At 40.2% G+C, this 22,254-nt stretch overlaps 1 pseudogene; it reads left to right on the forward strand.

The window, feature by feature from the left end:
* The first annotated feature begins 2,595 nt into the window (after positions 1-2,595).
* LOC101608041 lies at positions 2,596-3,499 on the forward strand (annotated as a pseudogene).
* Positions 3,500-22,254: the final 18,755 nt, after the last annotated feature.

Genomic DNA, 22,254 nt, shown 5'->3' on the forward strand with positions numbered 1-22,254 from the left:
ATATTTAATAAAACTTGCTTTTGTGGGTAGGTGATGGTGCTGGAGATTTAACCCAATTCCTTGCACATGTTAAGCAATTTCACCCAATGTGAACATATACTTTGTACTTTGCTAATTCATGTAAATTCACCCAGTGATACAGATATCATAACAATACAATCTTAAAACAATTCTTTCATCGTCAACAGTTTCGTAGTAATTATTTTCAGACTACCACTGCACAAACCTCCAGCCACAAGAAACCCATTCCCTTTTTCTGTCTTTATATTTGTGCTTTTTCTATAGATTTAATGTAAATCAAATCATAAACTATGTCTGGCTTCTATAACTTAAGATAATGGTTTTGAGGCTCATCTACGTTGGCGAATGTCTTAATCATTCATTTTGTTCATGTCTCATATTGCTGAATAGTATAAACATTGTATAGATCTATTATATTTATTTTTTCAGTCATCAGTTGATGGACAATTAGGTTCTTTCAAGTTTAAAGCCATCATGAATAATTATTATAAATATTCACACACAAGCCTTCATATGGACATGTGTTTTCATTTTTGTTGAATATCTGGAATGAAATGGAATAGCTAATTATATGATAATTCTACATATTTTTTAAAGCAACCAAATCGCTTTCCAAAGTAGTTTTACCATTTCATATTCCAATTAATGATGCATAGGAGTAGGAGTTTATCAACATCTTTGTTAATCTTTTGAATTGCAGCAATTCTGGTGGGTATGGAGTGATATCTGGCTGTAGGGTTTCTAAAAATATTGTTATTTGGGCTGGAGAGATAACAGTGCTTAAGGCATTTGCCTGCTAAGCCTAAGGAACCAGGTTTGATTCCCCAGTAACCATGTAAGCCAGATGCACATGGTGGTGCATGCTTCTGTAGTTATTAGCAGTGGCTGGAGGCCCTGGTATGCCCATTATCTCTCTTTGTATTTGCCTTTTTCTCTGTCTGTCTTTCAAAGTAATTGATAAATAAAAATAAAATATTTGAAAGCTGGGAGTGGTGGCACAAGCCTTTAATCCCAGCACTTGGGAGGCAAAGGTAGTAGGAAGGATCACAGTGAGCTCAAGGCCACCCTGAGATTACATAGTGAATGTAATGTAGGTCAGCCTGGACTAGAGTGAAATACTACCTCAAAAACAAATTGACTTTTTTTTTTTAAATGTTTTCATTATATAGTTTTTTTTTTTCACATCCTTGGTTAGTGTTATTCCAAGGTATTTAATTTTTTGTTGCTATTGAAAGTGGGACAGCCACACTCATGAGGCCTTGAGAAGATGGAAAGACCTCCCATGCTTCTGGATAGGTAGAATTAATATTGTGAAAATGGCAATTCTACCAAAAGCAATATATAGATTAATGCAATACCAATAAAAATACCTGCATCATTCTTCACAGAGATTAAGGAAATGATCTCAAAATTCATGTGGAATGGCAGCAGGCCTTGAGTATCCAAACATATGCTCAGAAAAAAAAAAAAAAAACAACTCTGGAATTATCACCATACCTGGTCTAAAGCTATATTACAAAACCATAGTAACAAAAACAGCATGGTACTGGTATAAGAACAGGAACATAGACCAGTGGAACAGAATTTAAGACTCAGAACTTAGGTCAAGTAACTACAGCTACTTGATCTTTTACAAAGGAGCCAATAATGTAGACTGGTAAAAAGATAACATCTTCAACAAATGGTGTTGCATAAATTGGATGACCATATGTAGAAAAATGAAACTAGACCCACTCATTTCTCCATACACAAAAATCAAGTCCAAAGGAATTAAAGACCTCAGTATAAGACCTGAAACTCAACTACTGGAAGGAAAAATAGTAGGCACTCTCCACAATATAGGAATAGGGAATGACTTCCTAAACAAAACCCAAGTAGCCCAGGAAATTTAACAATCACTCAACCAATGGGATCTCAAGAAGTTAAAAAGCTTTTGCACATGCAAATATACTATAAGCAGAGCCAATAGATTACATACTCAGTGGAAGAAAATCTTTGCCAGCTATACCAAAGACAGAAGCCTAATATCTAGAATCTATAAAGGACTCAAAAACACTAAACAATAAAAAAATCAAACAACCCATGCCAAAAGTGGGGCAGAGAAATGAATAGGGAGTTCTCAGATGAGGAATTACAAATGGCTAACACACACTTAAGAAAATGTTCAACACATATAACCCTTAGGGAAATGCAAATTAAAATAACCATGAGATTCCACCTTACTCCAGTCATTAAAAATTCTAACAATAACAAATGTTGGCAAGGATGTGGGGAAAGAGAAACACTCATCCACTGTTGGTGGCAATGTAAACTTGTACAACCACTATGGAGACCAATTTGGAGATTCCTGAAAAGGATGAACATAGAGCTACCAACAGACCCAGTTATTCCTTGCTGGGTATTTATACTAAATTCTCTATGCATCAATACAGACATATGTGTTCAACCATATTTATAGATGCTCAATTCATCATAGCTAAAAATGGAATCAACCCAGGAGCCCATCATTAGATGAATGGATAAGGAGGTTGTGGTACAATTACACAATGGAATTCTACTCATCAGTAAGAAAAGATGATACAGGAGCATGGTGTTGGTGGCCCTGTCCTTTCTACAGTGTGTGGCCTTCAAGTGGGTCACATGACAGACGCCATCGCCAGGAGCCTCATCTGAGCAAGCAAAGTGGAAGCTAAGCAGGTGCTGGCCATTGCACCAACAGATAGGAACCTCTGCCGCTTCTGGGTTCTGGGTTGCCAGACTACCCACTCTAATTAGAAGGCTCTGAAAACCTGTTCACTTGTCATCTTTGCCACCAAGCCCCAACTCCTTCCAGTTGTTCTGGGAGAGGTGGCCCCTGTAGTCACCACTGAGCACATCCTGGTATAGGTGGCTGCTAGCATCTCTCTGAGCACCCTGGAGGAGCTGCTGCCCACAAACATGAGTGATGTGGGTCTCTTCCAATCTGCCCTGTGTAGTACAGGAAGGGTCCATGGTGATGACACAGGGCCTCCATGTCAGGAATCACAAGGCTGAGCTCCTACAGAATCTGCTGGAGGCCTGTAGACTGTGCATAGAGATTCCTGATGGCCACATTAATATCCACACTGGCCTCAGAGGCAGTGGCATGGCCTTCGTGTGCACATTCTCTGAGGCTCTGGCTGAAGGTGCTACAAAGATGGGCATGTCCAGTGCCCTGGCCCACTGCACTGCTGCTCATACCATGCTGGGGACAGCTAAGATGGTGCAGCAGGAAGGGCAGCACCTGGCCCAGCTTTGGACAGACATCCTCATGCTAGGTGGAACCAACATCCATGAGCCCTATGTCCTGGAGCAGAGTGGCCTTCCAGCTGCCACCATGAGTGCTTTGGAGGATCCAGATGACACCAAAGACTCTTTGCCCAGCACAGCCCTAAAATGTGGAGAACCAGCCCCCTTCGTTGCCCAGGTCACCCCTATCCTCCACTTGTCCCACCCCTAAGGATCACAGTTTTCTATCCACCATATGAATGTCTCCACCCCCTGCACAGGGAAATGCAGCAGCCTCTATCTCTTCAGGCCTATCCTTCTACCATTGTGGTGATTACCATATCCTTAATGAGCTGTTATAAATGGCAGTATTGATTTTCAGGGCCCAGAGATTTGGCCTGCTTTGGAGGATATTTAGAGACCATGAGCAGAGCTATTGATAACAAAAGACTGGGTCTGGTCTGGGTCTCTGGCCCTTCCTTGAATTTCCCTGGGTCTGACAAGAGACCAGTGCTCATACTACTGGGGATGTAGTATTGGGAGAGGTGGCATAGGAACAGACAAAATCTGTCCAAGATGTCCTTTCCCTCCATGGAGCCAGACATTCACCTGCCCTGAGCAGCAGGTGGAGGAATGGCTTGCTGGGAAGATAAGATCCCTGCCTCCAGCTGGATGTAGTTCTCTCCCTCTTTGACCCAAGTTGGCATGTCAGCAGGTAGAGCTGGGTTCCAATAACCCACCCTTAGATCAAGAGTCCCTAATGGACCTGTGACTACAACACTGGCCCCTGCAGCACTTGGTCTTTTAACATGTTTATGTACCACTAGGTTGGGAAAGGTAGGACTAGGGGAAGATCAGGGTCATGAGATTTGGGGCCCGAGCTCTGAGGCCATTGGGTGGTGGGAAGGATCTGGGCTGGCTGCCTGCAAGTATGGCTTCTGCCCCATGTATGCCTCCCAAGATTGTCCTGGCAACCCAGACCCAGACCCTCCCTCCTTTCCACCAATAGCTTCCTGAGACTGGGCAGGAACATCCATCATTGTTTGTTTGACCAGCTTCAACAGTGGCATCTGTTAGTGGGGTGAATGGTGTTTGGCAAGTAAGCTAACCTCACTCTATAAGGCAGGGTCAATGGCACTTGGACAGAAACAGGGTGCCCCATCTCTTCTGCCACATCTGGTCCACTTCCCCAGAACTGCAGCCCTGCTCTCCTGCAGCTTGGCCTGGACTTCCCCCCCCCCCAAACTCATGGGTGATGAGCTGATGTCATAGAAATCTTTGACCTTAGAGATAGCCTAAAAGATATAACCCTCAAAAGGAGTAAGGGGGAGCACCTGAAAAGTAGTGATCTAGTAAGAGTGAGACCAAGCCTAAGCCTAAAAGAAAATTTTTTTTTTTCTGCCTCTGACCTGTAACTCCCAGTACCAGAGATTGGCTGCTACCTACATTGAGATGTTGATCAGAGAGATCTAGAGGTCTCCAAATCAAGACAGCTTTCTGTCAAAGCACTTGACTACCTTCCTGAGGCAAAAGCTAAGACCCTATTGCTGAAGACACCATATTCTGCTAACACAGAGCACAGAGAGATCTGGCTGGAATTCAAAAGAAAGCCAATCCTCAGACAGCTTGTCTAGTGCTGGAAAGTGCTACAGGAGCTACTGGGAGAAAATGGCCAACAATGGTCTGAGCAACCAGAGGTCTAAGCTACTCAGAAGCAAAAAGCTTGACAGGATGTGCATGCCAGTGAAATAGTGGCACACAGCCTCAGTGGGTAACCAATAGCTTTCTGATTGGCTAGGAGATCCACCCAGTGTAAAGGAACCCATATCTGGAATTGGGAACCAGATCAGAATCTTATGGAGACAAATATTATGTTCTCCAGTGTCAAGAGCAATTGGTTACCCACCTCGGCTGTGTGCCACTTTTTTTTTTTCCAAGGTAGGGTCTCACTCTAGCTCAGGCTGACCTGGAATTTACTACATCATATCAGGGTAGCCTCAAACTCACAGCAATCTTCCTACCTGTGCCTCCTAAGTGCTGGCATTAAAAGCATTTGCCACCATGCCTGGCTTGTGTGGCACTATTGCACTTGTGTTAGCATCACGTTGAGTTGTTTCTGAGTCACTTAGACTTTGAGTTGATTGGACAGATGTTGGCCACATTCCCCCAGTAGCTCATGTAGTGCTTTCCAGCACTAGATGGGTTAATTGTCTGGAGACTGGCTCTCCTTCAGATTCCAGCCAGGTCTCTCCATGGTCTGTACCTACAGGGTATGGTGTCTTCAGCAGTAGGGTCTTACCATTAACCTCTGGTGTGTAATCAAGTGCTCTGACAGGAGTCTGTCATGTTTGTTTTGGGAGATCTACTAGGTCTCTCTGATCAACAGCTCATTGTGGATGTAGACCATATCCTGGTACAGGGAATTACAGGCCAGTGCCAAGGGAAAACAAAAGAAGAGAAAGACAGAGAAGAAAGAGAAACAGTAGAAATTTGAGGTTAGGTTTTGTCTCATTCTCTCCAGGGCCCTTCGATTCAGGTGCTCCCAATAAGGTCCTGTTAGTCTAACTTCCAGAATATAGGATTCTATGGTATCAGTTCAATCTGGGTTCAGTTTTGTGTTTTCCTTCCCCTTCACCAAGCCCTACCCTACCTATTGTCCAAGCCTCAAGATGCTATTCAGATATGTCAGCAACTTGGACTGATTCAGGTTAGGAACTGAAGATGAGTGAGATCATGTGACAATTTTGTTTCTGTGATTGTGTGAGTTCACTTAAAATGATCTGTTCCATGTTTGGCAATTTTTCTACAAATTTCAATGTGTCATTTTTTTCTTAGTGCCGGGTAGAATTCCATCATGTAGATATACCACGTCTTGATTATCCATTCATCTAATGATGGGCACCTGGGTTGATTCCAGTTTTTAGCTATTATGAATTGAGCAGCTACAAACATGTTTGAACAAATTTCTCTGAACTGAGATGTGGAGCTTTTAGGGTAAATGCCCAGTTATGGCATAACAGGGTCTGCTGGTATCTCTATATTCAGGAGTCTTTTCTATATTTCTATATTTCAGGAGTCTCCATATTGATTTTCATAGTGGTTGTACCAGCTTGCATTCCCACTAATAGTGAATGAGTGTTCCTGTTTCTCCACAGCCTCACCAACATTTGTTTTCATGGGATTTTTAATATTTTATATCCTTACTGGGGTAAGGTGGAATCTCATAGTTGTTTTAATTTTCATTTCCCTAATGGTTAGGGATATTTAACATTTTCTTAAGTGTGTGTTAGCCATTTGTAATTCTTCCTGTGAGAACTTCCTATTTTTAGTTCTCTGCCCCACTTTTGGAGTGGGTTGTTTGATGTTTTATTTTTATTTTTTTTATTTCTTTGTAGACTCTAGATATTAGGCTTCTGTCAATGAGATAGCTCACAAAGATTTTCTCACATTCAGTGGGTGATCTGTTGGCTCTGCTTATGGTATGTTTGTCTGTGCAAAAGCTTTTTAGCTTCATGAGATCCCATTGGTTGAGTTATTGTTTAATTTCCTGGGCTACTGGGTTTTGTTCAGGAAGTCTTTTCCCATTCCTATATCATGGGGAGTGCTCCTATTTTTTCTTCCAGAATTTGAAGAGTTTCAGGTCTTATATTGAGGTCTTTAATCCATTTGGACTTGCTTTTGGTGAGTGGTGAAATGAGTGGGTCTAATTTCATTTTTCTACATATGGTCACCCAATTTGTCCAACACTGTTTGTTGAAGATATTGTCTTTTCTCCAGTCTACATTGTTGGCACCTTTCTCAAAGACAAAGCAGATATAGTTACTTGACCTAATGTGTGGGTCTTCAATGATGTCCCATTGGTCTGTGTTTCTGTTTTTATTCCAGTACCATACTGTTTTGTCAATATGACTTGGTAATATAGCTTTGGATTGGGTATGGTAATACTTCCAGAATTTTTTTTTCTTTCTGATGATATGTTTGGATATCTAAGGCCTTTTGCCATTCCACATGAATTTTGAGATCATTTTTTTCAATCTCTGTGAAGAATGATGTTGTTATTTTTATTGGTATTGCATTAAATCTTTATATTGCTTTTTGTAGGATTGCCATTTTCACAATATTAATTCTCCCTATCCAGGATCATGGTAGGTCTTTCCATCTTCTCATGTCCTCCTCTATATCTTTCTTGAGTGCTTTTATATTTTCTCTATATAGGTCTTCCAAATCCTTGTTTAGTGCTCTTCCAAGGTATTTTTGTTGCTATTAAAAATTGGACAGCCTAACTGATTTCTTGCTCTGAATATTTGTCCTTTGCATATAGGAAAACTACTGATTTTTGTCCTTTGATTTATACCCTGCCACTTTGCTTAAGGAATTTATCACCTTTAGAAGTTTTGAGATGGAGAACATCAGGTTACTTTTTCATTTCTGATTTTGTTGAGACTTCTTTCTCTCTCTATTTCTCTTTTATGGCTTAATCAAATTGTCCAGGGGTTTGTCAATCTTGTTTATTTTATCAAATAATTAGCTCTTCATCTCATTGATTTTTAAAATGGTTTTATTAGTTTCCATCTCATTAATTTAGATCTTATCTTGATTATTTATTTCTATCTGGAGCTCTTTGGGTTGATTTCTTCTCATTTTTCTAGTGCCATTAGGTGGACAGTCAGGTTACTAATTTGGGATCTCTCTGTCTTTGTAATGAAGGCATTTAGAGCTATGAATTTCCCCTTAGGACTGCCTTCATTGTGTCCCATAAGTTTTGGTAGGTTGTGTTTTCATTATCATTCAATTTTAGGAATTTTTACAATTTCCTTTTTTATTTCTTCCACAACCTACTCATTGTTTAAAAGTGTGTTGCTTAGAGTTTCCAGAAGCTGGTGGAGTTTTTGATGTGTCTGTTGTTAATTTCTAGCTTTAAAGCATTGTGATCTGACATGATGCAGGAAGTTACTTCAATTTTCCTGACTTTATGAAGGCATGTTTTATGTCCTAATATATGGTCAATTTAGGAGAAGGTTCCATGGGCTGCTGAGAAGAATGTGTATTCTGTAGAGTTAGTGTGGAAAGTTTCTTTATTTCCCTGTTGATTTTCTGCTTGGATGATCTATGTATTGATGACAGTAGAGTATTGAAGTCTCCAACTATGATGGTGTTGGTGTTTATTTCTGTTTTACTGTAGAGTAGATTTTGTTTAATAAACTGCTGTGCACCTGTGTTTGGCACTGTTATAGTCAGGTTCTCATTGCTGGTAGAAATCACCCAAGTAAGAGAAGCTTGTGGGAAAAAGAGGTTTATTGTGGCTTACAGGCTTGAGAGGAATCTCCACAATGGCAGGGGAAAATGATGGCATGAGCATAGGGTGGACATAACCCCCTGGCCAACATAAAGTGGACAATAGCAATAGAAGCATGTGCCAAACACTGGCATGGGGAAACTAGCTATAACACCCATAAGCCTACCTCCAACAATACACTCCCTCCAGGAGGTATTAATTCCCAAATATTCATCAGCTGGGGAACCCAGCCTAAATTTATGGGGGCACATAAATCAAACCACCACAGGGATTTTGTTGTGCTCATATTGGATCATTCCCTTCATGAGTAAGAAGTGGCTTTCTTTGTCCTTTTTGGTTACTTTTGGTTAGAAGTCTTTTTAATCAAATATTAATATAGCAACACCAGCCAAGCAAGGCACAATGGGACCTACCATGACCAGGGAACTGGGAGGAGCAAGGGAACAGGTATCTGATCTACTTCCTGCAGCACCCTCCAGCACACAGACCAGCATACGGAGCCCAGACCAGGGAGGTGGGAGGAGTCAGGAAACAGGGGTCTAGCCTACTCATTTGTGATCACTGTACCCATCCACATACTGTGGGAGCACAGAACTCAGCTTGGGGAGGTGGAAGGAGCCCAGAAGCAGGGGTCGGTCCTACTCACTCCAAACCATGTGCCTATTTGTGCAGGCAATCCAGAAGACTCTTTCTTGTTTTTAATTTGGCATGATGACATATGTCTGTAATCCCAGTACCTGTTAGGAGGAAAGGGGGATGAAGAGTTCAAGTGCTACATAGTGAATATCAGGCTGCCCTAGGCTATATAATGAGACATTGTCTCAATTTTTTTAAAATGCTTTTCACACTTTTTTCTGATTTTATGCTAATTATTTGATGAGGGGACTTGCCAATATTGTCATGCCTCCATACCTTGAATTATTTCCATTTTTTTTGCTGTTGTTGTCATAGGAAATTTTTTCCCCCGAGGAAATGGAAACACATCTTCACCATAGACAGGGGCTGAGATGGAAAAATTAAATATCATTTCACCAGTAACAGTTATGTGAATCAATGAGTTTAATGGGCTTCTCATAGTACATGGACAGGGGTTATAAAAACATGGATCAGGGCTGGAGAGATGGCTTAGTGGTTAAGCGCTTGCCTGTGAAGCCTAAGGACCCCGGTTCGAGGCTCGATTCCCCAGGACCCACGTTAGCCACATGCACAAGGGGGCGCACGCGTCTGGAGTTCGTTTGCAGTGGCTGGAAGCCCTGGCGCGCTCATTCTCTCTCTCTCTCTCACTCTCTCTGCCTCTTTCACTCTCGATTTCTCTCATATAAATAAATAAACAACAACAACAAAAAAACATGGATCACCCAAAGCAGTAGCTTTGATGGGGCTCCCTGTGTCAAGATTACTCCTCAGATGCTCCTCAGTTAGCCACAGGGTGAGGGCTTACTTACAGAACAGCTGTACCAACAAGAAGTCTCATCCCAACCTGAATGATGACTTCCCTGTGGTCGACTCAAGGATCTCCTTGTCCCTGTAGAGGAGTATGTGGCCACAGAGCAGCACCTTAATGTGGCTCACTGCATTTGTATTTCCCCCATGGATACTTATGCCCCAGTCTCTAGGAAAAGGCTTACTTAAACAGTACAGAACATTAAAGAAGCTGCTTCAAAGGAGCTCTTTATGCTGGGATTAGCCCACAGACACACTTCCCTCAGTATCCTGTGAGGGGGTACTGAGAGAGCCTAGAGACAACAAAGCAGCATTTCAATGAGTCTGATTATGTTGAGATTACCCCTGTGAAAACTCCTTCCTCAGTACCAGGGTGAGGGCTTAGTAAAGAGCATGGAGACTCCAAAGAAAGGACTTCCATGGAGCTTCCTATGTTGGGATCACCACCCCACAGATGCTCTACCCTAGGTCTCACTGTGGGGGCTTCTTAAACACTATGAGACTCCAAAGCAGCATGTCAGTGGGCTTACTATTTTGGGATTTCCACAAGAATGCTCTTCCCTCACTTTTGGAGTGACAGCCTATTTACGAACCTGTGTATGCTCCTCCCTCATTATTGGGGTGAAGGCTTATTTACAGAGCACAGAGACCACAAAGCAACATGTCAGTGGGGCTCAGTATATAGGGATTATCCCCAGATGCTCTTCCCTCAGTCTTGGGGTGAGGGCTTACTTGCAGAGCACAGAAACCCTAAAGAAGCCACTTCAGAAAAGCTCTTTATGTTGAGATTAATCCAGAGATAGTTTTTCCTTGGTCTCCAGGTGGAGACTTACTTACAATGTATGGAGACAACAAAGAAACCACTTTGATGGAGCTCCCTATGTCAGAATTATCCCAGTGGTTGCTTTCTAGTAAGCCTCAGGGTAAGGGCTCTCTTACAGAGCATGGAGACTCCAAAGCAACACTTCAGTGGGGTTCAGTATGTCAGGATTCTCTGTCCCCATTGCTGTTCTCCCAATCATGGGGTGATAGCTTACTTACAGAGCACAGAGACCCCAGAGTAACATATCCTGCACTTCAGTGGGGCTCAGTATATCAGGATTATACCCCAAATACTCTTTCCACCAGTCTTGGGCTGAGAGCTTACTTTTATAGAGCTTGGAGACTTCAAAAAAGGCACCCCTATGGAGTGCCCTGTGTCAGGATTACTTCTGCAGACCCTCTTCCCTCAGTCTTGAGGTGAGGGCTCTCTTACAGTACATGGGAACTCCAGTGAATCTGCCTCATTGGAGTTCATTGTTGCTTGATTTTTTTTAACCTCTATATACTCTACCTCTTCTCAGTCCAGAAAACCTTTTGAGTCTTGAATACAGCTGGCACAGGCGCAGCCTGAAGTCTGAGGTGGGAGTCTGATGACCTTCTTCACGTCATCTCTGGTGAGTTTTCCCAGCTGCTTTTTGACAAAAGCTGGCAATAGTCATTTTCTGCTTTCAGTGGGGAGGAATTTTGCCATAAAACATAGTGATACTCTAAAAGATTCATTTTAGTCTTTCTTATACCATCTGGTCCCAGAAATGTGAGAGAGATCTGGATCTCATTCTTTGGCTTGACTGAACTCCAGGTTGCCCATAGCCAAGCAATTTGTTCCCATGAGCACAACTTCCATACAGGTTGACCTTCCTCATCTGCATCAAGGAGCCTCGAGTTTGGGTCTATGGAGGAAAAATTTCCCTACACAGACTGTTTTATTTCCATAGGGGAAATCTACATAATGGGATTATTTGTATGGTCTCACAAATGGCTCATGGTGATGGCATAAATTAAATGTAGTTCACTAGATTGAAATGGAGCTGAATATTCTTATCACCTATTGATGTTACAGCCTTCACAAGGTAATATATAAATACATTACTCACCTGTTTGTGTTAATGTTAGTATAAACAAACTTAATGTGCTGCCAGTCAGAAAAAGTATACCACATACAGATATGTACAGTGTATAATACTTGACCATAAGTGACTGCGTTACTGGTTTATGCATTTACTCTACTGCATTTGCATGGTTATTTTAGAATGTGTACCTTCTATTTATTAAAGAACCTTGCAGTAAAATGTGGTACCAAGCTATTGCCATAGCAGCTTCATGATCCTGTGTTGACTGTGTGTCATTTTAAATGTTTTGATAGAGATTATGTCTCAATATGTTGCCTAGGAAGATTTTGAACTCTTGACTTCAAGAAATCATTCCATTCCAGCCTCCCAAATAACTAGAATACAGGTACATCACTATTTTTGCTTACTTGGGGTCTCAATCACATCAAGAGGACAAATGGAGTGATTGATATAGACCATTCAAGGTTATCAAGTATACTCTTTTATTTCAGATAACATCCAAATCCTCCAACAATATTTTGCTCTGAATATGTCCCCTTCAGGGCTGGAGAGATGGCTTAGCGGTTAAGCGCTTGCCTGTGAAGTCTAAGGACCCCGGTTCGAGGCTCGGTTCCCCAGGTCCCACGTTAGCCAGATGCACAAGGGGGCGCATGCGTCTGGAGTTCGTTTGCAGTGGCTGGAAGCCCTGGCGCGCCCATTCTCTCTCTCTCCCTCTACCTGTCTTTCTCTCTGTGTCTGTCACTCTCAAATAAATAAATAAAAAATGAACAAAAAAAATTAAAAAAAAATATGTCCCCTTCATTAATCATTGCATGACTTCATATGCAATTAGAGTTGGAAAGAGAGATAATTACTACTACTTATAACAAAATTTGAAATAATTTTACCCAAGACTAGAAAGATTTGAAATCTGGTAACTATAGTTCATTTGTATTACATAGCAGACATACAATTTGAAGCAGAGTAATTTACAAGGACCTTTAAGGAAAGAGTACAAATTAATATAGGGCTGTAAAGCCTATAGCTATAATCCTCAATGCAGAACACAAGAAAGTGTTCACACTGTCATGTAAGAGTGTAGCATGAGTTCTAAGTATTCTGGAATTATAATATTTATTATTACTCTTAAGAAAAGTAGATCAGAAAGGTTATTGTGTGTGTGGTTGCTGTAGAATAGTAGAGAGCTTGGAGATAATTGTGTTGTGGTGGGTTTTATTAGAGACCTACTCTTCCAATTAAAGGAGGCAATATTTTTTGGTGGTCTACAGCATTTTCTTTGGTATTAAACACAATTTCACACACCAGGAAACTAGAAATAATTTCTCCTTGATTTCCCTTGTCCATAACACCTTTAGAGAAATGGTATTTTTGTGTAGGGCATCTGATAACCACATTCACAGCGATGTAGTTTTACCTCCAGTTACAACTAAGGGAAACTTTAGAGTTAACCACTTTACAAATTTCAATGGTCAAGAAAGGCTAGGATTTCTGTTCTTCAAGAAGGAAGAGATGAGCATCTTGGATTGAAAATAAGACAGTAGGGAATCCCACTTAATTACCACAGGGCTTAAACTCTTACCACTACTCTACTTAAATTAGGGCCAGGGTTTGTCCTTACAAGCTTGAAGTTGTAGGCTAGGTCAAACACAACATAAGATGGAAGTGATAAAGGAAGGAAACTTACCAGACTGGATAGATATCTGTTATAAAGGGTTCTAGAAGGCAGATAAAGACAGAGAAATAAACACACACACACACACACCGAGGGAGGGAGGGAAGGAGGGAGGAAGGGGAATAAGCTATGGTGACATTGTAAACTCTATAATATTTGATTTAAATTATCTGGAAAGATTGTTAGAGTCATAAGTTGGGTCATTATGCACAGAGACATTGTCTCTCCCCCATATCTGAAGGCCACCCCCACAATGCAACACTCACAACCTGAAGAGGGGGATAATAGGTAGAAGGCTAAAGATGGTACCATCATGGCTGTATACACACTATATACATAACTAATAAAAAAGAAAATTATCTTAATACATTTTCAGATCAAGTTGAACTCTTTGAGATGGGTTATATGGATACTGTTAGTCATCCACAAGAGTAGAGGAAGTCTTTAATAAGTATTCAAAGAATGTGCATAATCTTTGAACCCATTCAGCACTGCTAAATGCCACTAATATTACATTCTAGAAGTTTCCTTTGGCTTTTTGACATCAGTGTTCAAAGGAAACTCTGAGCCTACTTCAAATATAACGTACCTCATCTGAGTTATCCATTTTCCTTCTTTGAAATTGCTATACAATTTTCAATCAATCTATTAACAATGCGGAATTACTCCTTATTTCTTTCAAAATTTCTTATTAAATCAAGGTTGTATCTTATAATCTATGAGGTCTTATAACAGAAGAGAGAGTGAAAAACTTGTAGGAGAATGAATGTTGATAAGATAGAACTAAGTTTAAATTCTTCATCATTAACAATGTGGCGGTACTCCTTATTTCTTTCAAAATTTCTTATTAAGTCAAGGTTGTATCTTATAATCTATGAGGTCTTACAACAGGAGAGTGAAAAACTTATAGGAGAATGAATGCTGATAATGCTTCATCAACTACTGTTTCTGTGACCTTGAACCAGATACTCCACTTTTTAAACCTCGGCTTCCTCATTTGAAGGGTTTTGAGAATTAAATGGCATGAAGTACATGAGATAGGAGTGAATGCTCAATTAATATATGCTGTTATCATGATTACTCATTTTCCTTCCTCTTTACACCTCTGAGGACACATATTATCTGGCTTCTCCCCTAGAAGTAAGGCTGAGGGAAAATTTATCAAAAAAAAAAAAACACAAAAAACTAGTCTATTATTGAGAGTCTTTTGTGTACACAGCACATATCAGGCACTTGGAGGGAAGTTGTAGAATAATAGTAATAATGGTGTGATCTCTGCCCTTTGTGAGTTTATAACCTAGTTTGAGAATAAAGATAAGCTCAAAGAACTAATCAGAGACTGTTCTTTTATAACAGTTAAATAATTTGCTAACTAGGGGTCTAAATCAAGGTAGAATAACTTAACAATCCTTCAGAAAATTGAACTTTGATTTATAGGAATAAAACTGATTCTAGCGTCAGACCAAGGTTCAATTCATGGCTGTATTGCTGAGTAGCAATTTAACTTTAAAGTTAGACGGCTTTCTTGAACCCCATGGGTGTGCTTTTGATAAAATGGGTGCTCCTGTTTCTATGTTGCAGAGTTGCCTGTGGAAAATAGAATAAAGCCCATGGCCTTTAGCTAGTACTTCATAGGTAATAGCAATGATTTCAAACGTCATTGTTTCCTCCATAGCACAATACCAATACCTAATCCAGCAAACTGTACAGAAATATGTAATCAGCAAATGTTTACTGAGCTGAAAAATTAGCATTTGTCCTATATTTTCTTTTTCATCACTGTTTCATTGACTGCTACCCTATGTAGTCTTGTGCTGATCAACCAGGTGAAATAAATTGATGAATAATTTGCAGGCTGTCATATTTTCAGAATCTGTCTATGATCTGGAAAAGATTCATGAATTCAAATTAACTTAAAGGTCATTGTTTTCACTATCTTACTGCTGAATATTCTAGCAGACAATTCTAGTAGGAAACGGTGTAAATTTCCTCTTTGATCTTTACTGTGCTGTATTTGTGTTATCTTTTGCCAAATACTGCATACAGGAAAATGTTTGCTTTTCATATTAGATGTTCTTGAGAAAAACAGCAAATTTCAAAATTAATTAGTGAGTTTTTCCCATTAAGCAAATCACTTTCTGATTATTCTGCTAGGGAAACATTTGATGAATTAAGAAGAGCTGTCCTGGGAACTCAAAAATGTCCCACTTAGCCTTAACTTTGCACTATGTAGGGTATGACATAGGAAGCTTTTATTTTAAATTAATTTCACAAAAAATGTCTTAGTTTTTACTATGTATACGGAATTGTGCTTAGGGTTATGGGAAAAAGAAGACATATAAGGGCTATTCTATATTTCCAAAAGTTTATGAAAGTATCAGAGTGAGTATGGTGGTTTGGATAAACTATCCCCCATAGGCTCAGGTGTTTTTAATATGTGGTCCCCAGCTGGTGACAATTTAGGAAAGATGTGGAGCCTTTGGGAGGTGGGGCCTTGCTGGAGGAGGTGTGTCTCTGGGGGGTTGACCTTGAGGTATATCCCACAGAGTGTTCAGAGTTAGCTCATTCTGACTACTTCCTTCCTGCTTCATGTGGAGATGTGATGACCCAGCTGTCTCTTGGTGCTGTGCTTTTCCCTGCCATGAGTTATCTCCTGGAAACAGTAAACTGAAATCAATCCTTCCCTTCAAAAGCTGCTTCTGGTCAGTTGTCTTGTTCCAGCAATGAGAAAATAACTGCTACCATGAGGCACTAAACCAACTAAGATGAGGCAAAATATCAGGTGTATTAAGAAGAGGTACATGATGCTTTGAGATGTTGAAGAGGTTAATTACTGTTGGAGAACGTAGGAAGACTCTAGGCAGAATTGGAAGCAGCCACGTCCACCTGATACAGACTGAGATTTCCTAAAGATCTATTGGCTATGGAAGACAGAAAGCCTTGTCTAAATTTTGCATCTGTCTTAGATGGAATTATTCTTCCTTTTGTGTATTTGCAAACAAAGCTGACCCGCAGCTCTGGCATAACCTCAGCAAGCACCTATTTTCTTTTAAGCCTTCCTTTTACCTTTCTTTCACCACAGGTGGCATTCTTTAGTAGACCAGTCCTAAATATATTAGGCACTTAGTTACTGGTTAAACACATATTCTATTCTGTGGAACTTATGTTTTTTTTTCCTTTTTCTTTTAATTAATTTATTAATGATAATTTCATAAACATATAAATTGTATTTTGACCATATTCATTCCCATTAACTTCCCTTGTCCTCCTCCTACTCCCCCTTAGCCTCTTCTCCCCCACTAGTCCTTATATTTTGATATCACATCATTTTTGGTAATTTAGTTTAATTTAGGTTGCTTGCTTGTGTAGGGTGCTATTTACCAGAGCATAGGCAACTTACCAATGGCTACACCACTGTAAAGAAATGAATTCTTTCCCTTGGAAACCATTAATTGCCAATAACTCCTCAGAGTGGGGTAGAGCCCCTCTACCATTCATGATGGAATGTTGATTGGAGCCATCTGGTGCAGGTCTTGTGTAGGTACCTCAGCTACATTGAGTTCATGAGCACTGACCATATCATGTCTGGAAAGAAACTTTCCATAGTATTCCTCCCCATCTTCTGAGTCTTACATTCATTATGCCATCTTCTCTGCAACATTCAACAGTCACTTCTTCTCACAGTAAATAGATGCTTCTCTGGTCAGGGATGAGAGTAGTACTAATTTATGGACAGAAGCATAAATATTTGGAAGGCAATGTGATGAGCACAACATGTAAATTTAGCAAAGCAGCAGTAGTAGCATTCCCTCTAGAGCCTATGAATGCCACACCATGGGATTTTGGCAAGGTTTATAGTACCATGAATAAATTGCCTTCCACAAGCCTCAAATTCAATGAGAAAGTTGTTGGCTATCCTTCAAATAGTTCCACCGCTATTGTACCAGTGTCCATATCTTTCCTGGCAGATCAGTTGTGTAGCATGACGGGGCCATAGCTGGGTCAGCACCGTTGATGACTTTTCTCTCTCAACAGTCTGAAATAGCACCTTCCATTACTACAAAAGCTGATAATCAGGGAAGAAGCTTTTCTCTATGTCTCGCAATAGAAGCATGTGGCATCTTCAACAACAGAATTTTACCATCTAGTTCTGGTGGGTAACCAAGTGCAGTAGCAATAGACTATGTTCCTTAGCAGGCTTCAAGGGCCTTCTTGATCATCAACTCACAGAGAAGTGTCCCACCCCTAACAGTGGGAATTGCATTTAATAACCTGTGGCTTTTGGAAGCAATATTATCCATCAATGCAGGGTACTTCCATTCAAAATCTTTCGTTGTGTGTGTATGGTGTGTGCATGTGTGTATTCATGTTCGTATGCATATGGGCACATGTGTGTATGGGGATGGGTGGGTGTATGTGCATATGTGTACATGTGGAAGCCAGAACTTGACAATGGGTATCTTCCTTAATCTCTCTCCACTTTATTTACTAAGGCAGGGTCTCATAATTGAACCCAGAGCTCACTGATTTGCTAGTCTAGCTAGCCAACTAGCTCTGAGGATCCTGTCTTCACTTCCTGAGCTCTGGGATTACAAGTCAGTCACGATATCCATCTAACATTTTCATGGGTGCTGGAATCAGAACTGTGGTCCTCACACTTGCAGGATAAGCACTTTATCCATCAAGCCATTTCCCCAGCTCTCAAACCATTTTAAAATTATATTTTCATTTAGATTACAAAGTAATGTGCTTACTGATGAGCATTTGTGTGTGTGTGTGTGTCTGACATTCATGTGCATATGCATGTTCATATGTGTGTGGTCGCATTTGTGTACAGGTATGGGTGTGTGTGCACATACATGCACATATGTATGGGAGCCAAAGATAGATGTCAGGAGTCTCCCTCTGTTGCTCTCCCTTACCTAGGTTCTTGCTGAACCTAGAGCTCACCTACTTGGGCATTCTAGCTAGCTACTAAGCCCCAGGGATTCCTTGTCTTTACCAATCCAGTACTGTGATTAAAGGCACCATACCTTGAATTTTATGTGGGTTCTGGATATCTGAACTCAGGTCCTCATGCTTGTGTTATAAGCAATTGTAATGCTGAGCCATCTCCACAAAGTAGAAGGTATTCTATTTCTGTTTGTTCTGAGTCAGAGTCTCACTCTCTGTAGCCCAATTTGGCCTAGAACTCATGGCAATCAGCATACCTCACCCTCCTGGGTGTTAGGGTTACAAATATGCACCACCATACCCAGCTTACATGGCTGTTTATTTAAAAATATTTTTATTTATGAGAGAGAGAGAGACAGAGAGACAGAGATGCACCAGGAACTCTTGCTGCTGCAAACTCCAGATGCAAATTCAACCTTTTGCATCTGGCTTTATGTGGGTACAGGGGAATTGAACCCAGGCTCTCAGGCTTTGCAAACAAGTAACTTTAACCACTGAGCAATATCCCAGTCCTCTATGGCTTTTCATGCATCCTGAGTTTTAGTTAACCCTCCTCTCTCCCATTCCCCTGATACCTATATCCACTTAAAATTTTCCATTCCCAGTATTCTGTCCCCCTCTACTTTCATATCACATGTATTCTACCACCCCACCCCAAAACTTTTTTTTCTTGTTTCCTGACCTCTGTAGATACTGACTATACCTTAAGCACAGAAATCTAAAAGTTTGTAGCTAGGATCTGCATATGAGAGAGAACAGTATAGTATTTGTCTTTCTGGGTACAAGTTACCTCACTTAGTATAATATCTTCCAATTCCAGGCATTTTCCTGCATATTTTTAAATTTTATTTTTTCTTCAGTGCTGAATAGAATTCCATTGTAGAGATATTTTGTTGTTGTTTGTTTTTCCAAGGTAGGGTCTCGATCTAGACCAGGCTGACCTGGAATTCAGTATATAGTCTCAGGTGGCTTCAAACTCACCATAATCCTCCTACCTCTGCCTCCCAATTACTGGGATTGAAGGCATGCTCCACCACACCTGGCTCTATTGTGTTTATGTACTACATTTTCATTATCTAATCATGAGTTGGTGGACATCTAAGCTAGTTCCATCTTCTAGGTATTATGAATAGAGCAGCAATGAATATGGGTGTGCAGGTGTCTCTGTCATAGCATATAGAGCTCTTTGGGTATATTTCCAGGAGTGGTAGAGCTGGTTCCTATGGTAGTTCTATTTTTTTAGATTTCTGAGAAAACTCCACACTGATTTCCATAGTGGCTGCTATACAGAAGTCTTTAATTGATAATGTCCTATTTGTCAATTGTTGCCCTTTATTACTGAGCTACAAGAGTCCTAGTCAAAAAGTTAATGCCTATGCCTATAATTTAAGTGTTTTTCCTACTTTTTTTTCCACTAGAAGTTTAAGAATTTCAGGTCTTACATTAAGGGCTTCAATCCATTTGGAGTTAATTTTTGTATAATGTGAAAAATAAGAATCTATTTTCATTCTTTTACATATAGGTATCTGGTTTGCCCAGCACTATTTGTTAAAACACCATCTTTTCTCCAGTGAGTATTTTTGGCATTGTTTAAAAAAAAATCAGGAGGTAGCAGCTGCATGGGTTTACATCTGAATCTTCTATTGTGTTCTATTGACCTACCTGTCTTTGTGCCAATACCATATTGTTTTGTTACTATGACTCTGTAACACAGCTTGAAATTACAAATTATGAAATCTACAATGTTATAATCATTATCATCAACAACATTATTATTATTATTACTTTAACCACCTGAGATTCTTTGTGTTCCAAATGAATATCCAAATTACTTTTCTATTTCTGTGAAGAATAGCATTAGAATTTTGATGGGGATTGCATTGAGTCTGTAGCATGTTCTTCAAATGCATTAGCATGGAGGTCTGTTCATCTTCAAGTGACTCCGTTGATTTCTGTCTTGAATGTTTAAATTTTTTTTTATCATAGGGACCTTCCACTTCCTTAGTAAAGTTTATTCCAAGGTATTTCTTTTTGGTGTATAATAACTTTTTAAATATTTTATTTATTTACTTACTTATTTATTTATGAGAGAATGAGAGAGAAAGAGAGAGGAAGATAAAAAAGAAGGGGTGTACCAGGCCTCCATCCATTCATGTGCTACCCCATGCATGTGGCTTTACATGGGTACTGGGGAATCAAACCTGGGTCCTTTGGCTTTGAAGACAAGTGCACTAACCACTAAGTCATCTCTTCAGCCATTGTGTGTGGCCATTTTGAATTTGACTATTTCCTTGATTTCTTCCTCTGTATGTTTCTCATTGGTACATAGAAAGGCTATTGATATTTGTGTGTTGATTTTGTATACTACCTCTTTGCTGAAAATGTCTATAAATTCTAAGTGTTTTGTGGTGGAGATTTTTGGGTCCTACATATAGAATCATATAATTTTCAATAAAAGTTATTTTAGTTTCTTCCTTTCCTATTTATATTTTTTTCTTTCTTTTTTAAAAGTTATTTGAGGTAGGGTCTCACTCAAGACCAGGCTGACCAGGAATAATTCACTATGTAGTCTCAGGCTGGCCTCAAGATCATGGCAATCCTCCTACCTCCTACTGAGTGCTGGGATTATATGGTAGTTTGATAGATGTGCTCCAACATATTCAGTGTTTTATAGTTTGTAGTTTGGATCTGCAACCACCTGGATGGAGGAGGTGGATTTTAGGGTCCAGCCCTCAGGTGTGGTGGTGGATTTGAGATTACAATCTAAAGATATGCAATGTGCCTGAGCTCCTGGATTTCCTGACATGTGCTGTGTGCCTTTTGACTTGTAACTTTTTTCTTTTTCTCTCCCCTTGGACCTGTGAAAGCAGGTCAGCTTCTTCTGCCATTAAGGAACTTCCCCTGGATCTGTAAGCTTCAATAAATTTTCCTTCCTCCGTAACTGTGCCTGATCTGGAGGTTCATCTGAGTGAACCTGAAGCTGTCCACTACAGAAATTGGTACCAGAAATGGGGTGGGGTGAGAGGAATCTGACCATGTGGATTTTGATCTTTTGGAACTTTTGTTTTGTAGGAATGGGCATAGACTTGGTACTTGAAACTGAAGATGCCCTCTGGAGTGGTAAGCCAAGTTCTATGGACTATTGTGATGAGAGTTTGAGAATGCTAAGTGCAGAGAGGATTGAACTTGGAGGCTTGGCTTATGAACTTCCTAAAGGGAAGGAAAGACTGCAGAAGACTTTGTTGGAACTGGGATACTGGCATAAGGGCTGGATGAATTCTGCTTCCCAGGCCCAGAGAGTTTGATCTAGATTAAATTTGTAATGGACTAATGTGCTTGGCTAAAGATAATTGGACTGAGAGATTTAAGATTTTTAAGTTGGAAAACCCCAAGCAAGTTAAAATTATAGGCACTGAGACTGGTTTTAGGCTACTGAAGCTGCTATTGTCAAACATGTTAGCAATCTTAAGGAAGATGGTCCAACTGCTTTACATTAAAACAGTGGAGAGGATGCCTGAGGAAAGACTTGGATTGAAATGCAAACTCTTTTGGAAAGAGTTGACTGGAGAAGGAACCTGCTCTTCAAGGTTATGATTTATTTTGTGCCTGAATTAAGAGTATGGCTGTATCCTGCATACCTGGTATTAGTTTTAGAAGCATGGAAAATGCATGGAATGGTCATAAACTGCATACAGTTCCAGTAGCTGCTGCTGAGATGCAGTGTGAGGCAG

The sequence above is a fragment of the Jaculus jaculus genome, chromosome X, assembly GCF_020740685.1.
Source record: "Jaculus jaculus isolate mJacJac1 chromosome X, mJacJac1.mat.Y.cur, whole genome shotgun sequence".
Taxonomy (NCBI): domain Eukaryota; kingdom Metazoa; phylum Chordata; class Mammalia; order Rodentia; family Dipodidae; genus Jaculus; species Jaculus jaculus.